The 8835-nt window shown below is 49.7% G+C and overlaps 1 long non-coding RNA gene across 1 annotated transcript; it reads right to left on the reverse strand.

The window, feature by feature from the left end:
- Nucleotides 1-509: 509 nt before the first annotated feature.
- On the reverse strand, nucleotides 510-3649 carry LOC113958358. The gene is made up of 3 exons (XR_003531495.1): nucleotides 3638-3649; nucleotides 3291-3305; nucleotides 510-937 (listed from the first exon to the last, which is right to left on the reverse strand). It is a non-coding gene; the product is annotated as an uncharacterized LOC113958358 (long non-coding RNA).
- Nucleotides 3650-8835: the final 5186 nt, after the last annotated feature.

Raw genomic sequence — 8835 nt, forward strand, 5'->3', positions numbered from 1 at the left:
GTGCTGGCAGCACACACTCTCCTGCTGATGATCACATATGCTCTGCTCCGAAAACGGAAGGAGGATTCCACCATTTTACAGGCAAAAAAACCTGAGGGAAAGGGACACCTGAGTGAGAGTCTGTGTCATCTGTTCTCTGAATGACAGTGACCTTGTCAGATTTATGTTTTAGACTGAAACACGGAGATCTGATCTCACCCCTTAACTCTGCCCAAAAATCATATGGGGCCTTCAGCAAAACACCAAGTGCCTTCATGCCTACATCACAGGATCATAGAACCACAGAATGGTTTGGGTTGGAAGGGACCTCAAAGACCATCTCATCTTGATGAGACCATGGGTAGGGACACCTTCCAGTATCCCAGGTTGCTCCAAGCCCCGTCCAACCTGGCCTTGGACACTTCCAGGGCTGGGGCAGCCACAGCTTCTCTGGGCAACCTGTGCCAGGGCCTCCCCACCCTCACAGCCAAGAATTTATTTTTAATATCCAGTCTAACCCTGTCCTCTGGCAGTGTAAAATCATTGCCCCTTGTCCTGTCACCAGGAGTCCTTCTCCCTCCTTTTTCAAACTTGTGGCAGAACCCGACATTCTCCCAGAGTTGTCTGGCTGATGCTGGTCCCTAAAAGTTATTTCTTGCACCTTGGAACCCCTTTGCAGCTCCAAACCTTCCCCTGTATTATTGGGACAAAGTAGCTCCCTATGCCTTGAGTAGAGCTGAATCCCACACTGAGGTGAGACTATTCCCAGAGGAATGGGAAGGCTAAAATATTCTCTGATTATGCAGAAATCACCTTTGGTACCAGGCAAGTGTTGAGTTCAATCATTACAATTCTCAGTACAGGTTTAGAGACAGGAACAGAAGAAGGAAGCATGTGGACAGAGCTTTAAGTGAGCTCCAGTTGGGCTGTTTCCTGTGATCATTGAGCTTGTGGGACACTTACAATCATGTGGCAGAGAAACAGTATTTTAAAAAAATTCCAGTCTTTGGCACATCCACAGAAGCATCCTGAATTAGGGACAGGTGTAACTTCACATCCCCAAAGCTCCTCTGGGATTCTGGTGTTCCCTCACAGGGTTTCCTGTGACACACAAGTCTCACCTGATTTACCAGCAGTGGTGGCCTCTGTGTGTGACAGCCCAGATGTGACCAGATGGCTCCCAGTCCCCATGTGGGGAGAGGGCTCACCTTGAAGTCCTGGCTGGAATTTGTCATTCACTACTGAATATCCTGCACATGGTCACACACAGACAAACACCTTTCCTATAGCACATACCTCAAAATGTTCCTCTTGGATCAAGGCTGAGACATGATGGGAGCCAAAAAGGTGCTGGGGGAACAATAAGCCTGGTGTATGTTTTAATTCAAGGAAAAGTGTTACAGAGAGCCACATTTATTCTTTTCTCTGACTTTTCTGCTGAGGATACAAATTGTCTGGGAGAGACGTGACCCCTCCACATGTGTTCGGGCAGTGTCTCACCTCTTCCTCTGGACCTGGCACTCCTGGCTGGCACAAACAGCAGACACTAAAGTAAACCTTGGCCACATTCTGTTTATGTATTGTACACTGCAAATAATGAGGCCAAAACCTGTTTTGCCTCTTGGCACCTTGGTGCTTTGCTGAGTGTTCCTGCCCTGCAGAGCTCTTGCTTCACCTCTGCTAAATCTGACCCTTCCTGAGTGACTGCATTGTCTTACACTGCACTGACCCCTGTTCTGTGCCTGGCAGTGACCTTCTGGTCCCCAGGCAGGTCGCACCCCAGCAATTCTGCCCATTTACCACACGCCCAGACAGACAAGCTGTCCTGCACTTCATCACAACAGCAAGACACGCGGGACTGACAAGGGCATGAGCGGCAGGGATGGTTTGGGTTTGCTTGTGGAACCCGCAGGCACACCCTGCCATCCCAGGCTGGAGTCACCTCCACAAACGTTCCTGTAGGTCTCTCACCTCGTCCTTCCAGCTCTCAGTACCAAGCCTCTTCCTGAAAATTCGGTTCATTACCACGACAATGACTGAAGACCAGCTCTGTGAGATAATTTTATAATGTCTCCCTCTTGTTGTTAAAAGGAAAGGGAACAATTAATCTCCTTGGTCAATAAGAACCGAAGGTGTTATCTGGCAGCAGATAAAATTTAAGTCTTGAAAATACAAACCCAACAATCAGTGCATGAAGATTTGGACTCTGGTCTGAGAGATAACAGAGAAATTCCCCAGATGAGCAAGCTCACAACATCAAAGAGGCTGAGGAAAATATAGAAATATGACAGGCTAAAAACATTAGAAGCAGATGATTGAGTGCAAACCCCGGTCAGCTTGTTCTCCGTGGGTAGCATGATCTCTTTTCCCTACGCCATTCTTTTTCTTGAACAGCTCACTACAGAGTCCTTGTCCCAGCTTTCCCTGGTCACTCCCAGAGGCACCTTACAAGGCTACAGGACTCACAGACCCATCACAGCACTGCAGATTGTTAGAAACCTAAATCTCATGGTTCATGTACCAGGGCCAGCAGCCCTCCTGGGAGCAGAGGTAATTAAATTTTGCTCAGTCATGCAGGTAGAGAAACAGCTCTTGATAATCCTTCCTCTTGTCCTTGCACGCCTCATGCCTCATGGCAGCTGGTCTTGCCTCTCCAGAACCCATGAGCTGGAAACCCAGAGTGCTGGAGGAGCTGAGGACATCCTTTAGGCTTCAGATGATCTGTCTGGTCTCTCTTCTCAGAAAGAAGGTGTCACAGAATCACAAAATCACAGGATGGTTTGGATTGGAGAGGACCTTAAAGGTCATCTCATTCCATCCTTCATGGGTAGGGACAACTTCCACTAGATGAAGCATTCCTGGCAAAGCCCCCACCAGCATGGCATCCATCATGGAAGCAAACTCCATTTTTTAAAGAAAAACATCTCATTCTGTGTCATTCATCAAATCTGCATAAGTAAGATGAGGCCTGCAGCTGCACCCTCACCAGCCTGGCCAAACAGTGACCAGTAGTTTGACCAGCATCTGTCCCCCCTTCAGCAGCAGCTGGCTCTGGCACAGCTCTGTGTGCTATGTGGAGGAGATGTAACCCTCACCGAAATGAGGGACCCAGGACAGGGCAGGGTCAGCCCCTCCACTGTTGGACAGTCCCACAAGGGGGCTAAAGCTTCATCTCTCTGGGACTGCAGGTACAGAGGACACAAGACCACAAGTCACCAGCAGAGTCAGTAATGAAACTAGAGAGCTCTGACAGCCATGTTATTGTAGATAACAAAAGACTGTCCCAAAAGGGTTGAAATACTTGACTCCACCTTACACACGAGAAACTGAGGCACAGAACCGTGACATGACCCCCCAGGGCTGAGGACTGAGAGCTGGTCTCAGTCCAACACTCTGTCCAAGGGCAGCACAGGCTTCAGCACACAGACTTGAGAGCTTAAATCCCCATCACACGTCTTCTGCACCTGTAGAACTTTTTCTTCCCTCCCACCTCTTCTCTGGTGATGCACTGCCCCACCCTCAGCCAGCTCTGCTCGCTGCTGTCTCCACATCAGGTCACAGTTCTCTGGCCAAAGGATTCCCTTCCTAGTGTGGATGAGCTCTGCAGCACCTCAGTGAGTTCAACTCCTTTTCTCCCAGGAAACAGGCAGCTCTTCACCATGGAGAAAAAGAAGTAGATAGGAAGATGTCTGAAGGTGAAAACCCCCTGCCTGAAAGAATCAAGGGTGCGTGCAGTGCTCCAGCATCCGGTCCTGAGTGCAGCTCTGAGGTCACCTCGGGTGTCACCACCGCCTGGCTGCCTCCCTTTGTTACTGTAGAAACTCTTTTACTGGTCCATTCCACCATCTAGTGGAGATCTCTGGAGAGGACACACACCAAGGCAACAGGGCAAGAGCTACCACAGAACACAGAACCATGGAACAATTAAGGATGGAAAAGACCTCCAAGATCATCAGGTCCAACCTTTGCCCACCACGTTCACAAACCAGATGATGAAGTGCCACGGCTACTCGTTGTTTGAACACTTCCAGGGATGGTGACTCCACCACTGCCCTGGGCAACCTGTGTCAACGCTTAACCACTCTTTCAGTGAAGAAATTTTCCCTGATATCCGGTCTAAACCTCCCTGGTACAACTTGAGGCCATTTGCCCTCCTCCTGTCCCTTGTTCCCTGGGAGCAGAGCCCGACTTTCTCCTGGCTCTATCCTCCTGTCAGGGAGTTGCAGAGTCAGAAGGTCCCCCCTGAGCCTCCTTTTCTCCTGAGTCCCCCCCACCCCCCAGCCACTCCTCATCTTGTGCTCCAGAGCACTGTACATGTACAGTGTGCACTCCTTCACACACCCCTTGTTCCTCCCTCCTTCCTACAGTATTTTGTATTTTATTTAAGATCTGCCAAGACCCTTTGGTTACTCAGGGTAACCTCATGTATTTACTTTGCACTTAGTTGAAAACTTGATCGAGTTCAGAGCACAAGTGTAGACTTGTAAAGGATTTGAGCACTTTACACGAACCCTTATTAATCCTGCACATGGAAACCTCGAGGAGTCACATACAGAAGATTCACAGGGAGCGTCCTGCAATATGGAAGCGGGAAAGGACAGTGTTTGCCATTTGCCAGTGACTCCACATTGCCCCTGTGAAGTTTATATCAATCATGAGGTGAAATCCAGTGGTCAGCACACAGTGGAAACCAAATGTAGGAGAGCTTCACCAGTGTGTTCCAAGGCCTGGCTGGCACTGCAGTGGCTTTGCTCCATGTGCTGATGGGAATTGGTTAGGAAAAACTAAAAAATGAGGATTATTACAGTCACCTCTACAGAAGACAGACCAGAATCATACCTCAGGTAGTACACATCTGAATTACTAAGAATGAGCTTCCACTCCAAGCCACCAAAGAAGCCTTTTAGAAGACATTTGGATCACAGCAGGAACTATTTCGTCACCGCTTCAGCATCCACAGAGTAAGAAGTGAGGGTGAATCTGGAGTAGGGCAGATGACAATCACCCTCATGCTTTGATTTTGAGATGCCTGGAATATTCTGTATTTAAAAATCAGCCAAGATGCTTTTCACAGATACTCAGAGGCAGAGACATCCATGGCACTTCAGCAGCACATAAAATGATCCAACTGGAGGTGTCCAAAGCCATGTTGGACAGGGCTTGGAGCAACCTGGTCTAGTGGAAGGTGTCCCTGCCCATGGCAGGGAGTGGAACTTCTTCTGGTCTTTAAAGATGGTCTTTAAGGTCCCTTTCAACCCAAACTATTCTAGGATTCTGTGATTCCAAGTGTCCAGTCTGTTCTTGGTGATTCTAACCTTCTCCTGCAAAGCCCTCTGCTGTTACCAAGGGATAGGTCAGGGTGAATGGGGATGGTGACAGGGATGTCCTCACCCACGCCGCTGGATGGCATTTGGAGCAGGCACCAGTCCGAGTGCTCATGCACTCTGAAACCCACCCAACCCCATATGACTGAGACAGGTACTAAATGTAATATCAGACACCTGTGGTGATGAGCAACACCGGTAACAATAAAGACAAAGTGTTTTCTGTGCAGTGCTGCCCAGCGTGGGGTGGCAGCTAGCCCTCAGAACTGCCAGATTTCACCAGTAAGGAAGAATGCAGTTACTCCAGTCAGGACATTTGCAGCCTCCTCTTAGCATGGTCCCTCCTGAAGATGACAGCGTGACCTATTGCAACAAGATTTTGAGAATGGGATTTCAGTTCAGGCAGTGAGTCTTTTCTCTATGACCAGTGAAAGAAGTGGCTAAGGATGACCCTGCACTGGGGTGTTTCTGACAGTGTGCATTGGGTTTGCATGGCTAGGTTTTGGTAGCAGGTGAACTACAGCAGTAGCTTCTGTGAGAAGCTGCCAGAAGCTTCCCCCATTTCCCGCAGAGCCAATGCCAGCCAGCTGCAGGATAGACCAACAGCAGCTGGCCAAGGCCAAGCCCATCAGGAATGATAGTAACGCCTCTGGGATAACATATTTGAGAAGGAAAAAAAGTTGTTGTCCAGATGAAAATTGCAGCCAGAGAAGAGCAGAGTGAGAACATGTGAACAGCTCTGCAGACACCAAGGTCAGCGCAGAAGGAGAGGTGGGAGGTGCTCCAGGACCTGGAGCTGAGGTTCTCCTGCAGCCCATGGTGAGGCAGCTGTGCCCCTGAGCCCATGGGGGACCCCACAGGAGCAGGGCTCCTTGAGCTCTGGCAGGTTTGGTACATCGGGAGGTCCAGAGCAGGCAGTGACCTCACAGGCACCATGGTCTCACATGAACCCACAGACATGTCTGCCAAGGTACCTGTTTATAGGACACCCCACCTCACTCCACACTGAGCCAATTGGAGCAGCATTTCATACCAACATGGCACATAAAACATCATCACCTGCTTCAAAATGTTTGTGCATCTTTGTCTTCTCCATCTGATCATTCTCTCATATGCTCTTCAGTTGGAGGATAAGGGCCCACAGAAGCAGGTTTGGCCAACCTTTTGCTTGTAGAGCAGGGCTTGCATCTGGCAGACATTAATAATAAGCAATATATTAACATAACAACATAGTAACATATTATGTAATTTATTATCACTGTCATTAACACAATATACATGTAACATCACAATAAACCTTTTCCTGTACCAATAGGTCCCTGAATAACAAGGAAGTTCAAGTGAGTATTTGAGGATTCCAGTCTGTTCATTCCGCATAATCCCAGTAACACATTAACATTCTCCAGAGCTATGCCAGTCCTCCCAGCAATGTTTTCCAGTTAATTTGTTTTGTTGTTAATCAAATCCGGTTAAATAAACAGAGCGGATCCATTTAATCTCATTTCACATTTCTGAAAGGAAAATATTCAGTCTGTATTTTACTGAGAGCTGAAAACAAGGCACTCTAAGGGCAAAACTTACTAAGGCAAAGTTAAGGGTGAGACACACACATACACACACATACACATACCTTCCCCCACTTCTCCTCCAAAAAGTTGATGTAATTTTGCATAAGCTGAAATATTAGTGATCTGACCTTTCTGGGTCACTGTTATTCCACACCATTTAATGCTCATAATAGCTCCCACTGAGTGTAGTTCGTCTGACCCCTGAGGCCTTAATGAGGCACTGAGAAAGGGATTTGTGCGTCCAAGAGGAGATGTTCACATCTAGGTTACACAAACCCCCCCAAATAAGGACTTGCCTTCAGCCACAAGGCATGAGTCTTATGGCCTACTCATGAAATGGGAAAAGCTGGGACATCTAGACCCAGCCCTAGGAGAGCTCAGCCTCTCTGTGCCTTGTTAGGATATGCCCTTAGATAGTGACAGCCTGAGCAGAAGACAGAGCACAGACACACCCTTCCTGCTGGGCACTGTCACCCTATCTCACTGTTCCCAGACCCAGCACCAGTATTCCTCAGAAAAGCTGCTGGAAATGTTTTTCTCACTTAGGAGCTACTTGCAGAACAGAAGAAAGCAAGAGGGGTCCTTCATGGAGAAAGAGATCAGCATGGCCAGACAATTCTGGCAGCAAATGCTTCCCCCAGGAGAGCCCCAGGCCCTGAACTCCTGTGCACACTGTGCAGCTCAGTGTCAGCAGTGGGGGAGAGCCCCTGTCCCTGGAAAAGCAAGGGACAGCTCTGCCCCCAGAGCTGATCAACACACAGGGACTATGTCCACGGAGAAATGTGCTGGCACACTGGCAGAGGAGACCAACAACGACAGAATCCACCTCAGGAGCAGCTGAGGGAGCTGGGGGGGCTCAGCCTGGAGAAAAGGAGGCTCAGGGGGGACCTTCTGGCTCTGCAACCCCCTGACAGGAGGGGGGAGCCGGGGGGGGTCAGGCTCTGCTCCCAGGAAACAAGGGACAGGATGTCGAGGACCAGGAATCGGAATGGGAACGATTCCGGAAATGGAAAAATATGTACAGCGATTGAATGGACTTCACACATTGTGTGTTTCCCCCGAATTTGTATCTTCCGGGCATGTCCCGGCCTGCTCACCTCCCTGCACCTCTGTCTTCTCTGCCGACTGGCTGGAGAAGCTGCGGCAGGAGACAGCCCCCATTCGCCCTTTCCTCCCCTGGTCCCTCCTGCGCTAACCCCCCCCCCCCCCCCCCCCCCCCCCCCTTTTTTGCCCACGGCTCAATCCTGGTTTGTCCCCCCCGCCTGTCTGTCTCCTGCTCCACCCTATGTTCTGGCCCTTTCCCTCCGGATAAAAACCCCGTGTGCACGCTGGAGTAAAGATTCTACCTGCACCCCACCTTTGTGTCTGGGATCCGTGCCGTGTCGCGGCCCCATTCCCCTCCCCCGTTCGGACCGCGGCAACAGGAGGAGAGGGAACGGCCTCAAGCTGTGCCAGGGGAGGCTCAGGTTGGATATTAGGGAAAAAATTCTTCATTGTGTTAAGGAAATTTCCCAATCTGACCGTTCCTGAGACTCTGGCAGTCACACTCCCAATTCCAGGCACTTTAACTGCTGGGACCGAAGCCTCTCCAGTGACCCAAGGAAGGCACTGACTCCCCACACACCCAACAGTCACACAATCAGACCAGGTTTCCTCACCGGTTCCACCCCAGGCTTCCCAGAACAGACCCTCAGATGCCTCGTTCCATAATGCAATTTATTCATGGTGCAGTAACACAGGAACAGCTCCAAGCTGGTGCCTCAGAATAGGGACCCTGAGCAAAGGTTCCCTGGGCTTTTATACCCTCACAATCCATGAGTGAGCAAGTCTTGCTTTTCCTCCTGGGTCCCCTGCTCCTGTCCCCCTCTCCATGTCCATCCACCTTGCTGCCATCACCCCCCTTCATGTCCTTTGTTATCCCAAAGGTTGGCAGTTCACACCTAGAGCTCAATCTGCATCTCAAT

This window comes from Corapipo altera, unplaced genomic scaffold (genome assembly GCF_003945725.1).
Source record: "Corapipo altera isolate COAL_440 unplaced genomic scaffold, ASM394572v1 92, whole genome shotgun sequence".
Lineage (NCBI taxonomy): Eukaryota > Metazoa > Chordata > Aves > Passeriformes > Pipridae > Corapipo > Corapipo altera.